This window comes from Macaca fascicularis, chromosome 7, assembly GCF_037993035.2.
Source record: "Macaca fascicularis isolate 582-1 chromosome 7, T2T-MFA8v1.1".
Taxonomy (NCBI): Eukaryota; Metazoa; Chordata; class Mammalia; order Primates; family Cercopithecidae; genus Macaca; species Macaca fascicularis.
In genome coordinates this window covers 101,760,803-101,762,011 of record NC_088381.1, presented here as the reverse complement: position 1 = coordinate 101,762,011, position 1,209 = coordinate 101,760,803, and positions in this window count along the sequence as shown.

The window sequence follows — 1,209 nt, the reverse complement described above, 5'->3', positions numbered from 1 at the left end:
ATATGGAGAAACCTCATCTCTACTAAAAATACAAAATTAGCCGGGCCTGGTGGTGCATGCCTGTAATCCCAGCTACTTGGGAGGCTGAGGCAGGAGAATCGCTTGAACCTGGGAGGCAGAGGTTGTGGTGAGCAGAGATCACACCACTGCACTCCAGCCTGGGCAACAAGAGCAAAACTCTGTCTCAGAATAAATAAATAAATTAATTAAAGGTCCTTTTTTTTTTTCTTTTTTTCTTTTCTTTTTTTTTTTTTTAAAAAAAAGGTGCAAATAGCTTTGCATGCAATTTATGAATTTTTCTTTTCTTTTTTTTCCTGATTCTGATCGCTGGTGTTCAGTAGGAAAGGGAATCAAAACTCCATAAAGCAAATTGACTTATCTGTAGATAACCAAAGTCTTTTCAGTGGTGTCTGTCCCTCTTGTGAAAGTACAGCTGCTTGTGGGAAAAGTAAGAGACCTAGAATACAGTGTACCTTTTGGGGGACATACTTCTGTTACAGAAGCATCTGATTAATTTTGAAGGTAGAATTTCGGAACATCATATTTTAATAGGAAGCTTGAAAGATAAGTAGAGGAAAACATCAAGCAAAACAAAATACACCATTTGCAGAGTTCAATCAGATATGACTCAGCATTTCTTCACTGTGCTCATCCCCAGCTCCTCAAGCACATAGTGCCTTGCACACAGTAGGGGCTGAGGGAAATATTTGTTAGTGCATTAATTGTAGTTAAAACTAGATACCTCCTAATCTCTCAGTGGCTTGAACTGGGTCAAACAGCAGAGGAATGGGGTAAATAAGGAAAGACACCAGGTAAAGGTAGAACAAGACCACTGCTTAATAAATATATTTGTTTTTGGGGTTATTATTTTGCTCAAAAGTCTATGAGATGACCAGCCCAGAATGTGGCAGTTAATTCCATTTACATTTTCAGTGTAGGATCCAGGTTTTCAAGTTTATTATGTGATTTTATGCAAAACAATATGCAAATCCAGCGCATTCTAAAAATTCAGTCTGTTCTCCAGCCGCTCCCCTGGTCACAAACAACTAAGGTTGGCGCCGGTCTCTTTGGGATCCTTCGCGGAGGGGCAGAGCAGGCGGGGGTGACGGGCCGAGGGGCGGGGGAAGGGGCGGTCTGGGAGGCGGTCCCGGGGCGGGGCCCGTGACGCGCGGACTCGGCCGGCTTAAGGGCCGGACCTCAGCGTCTCCC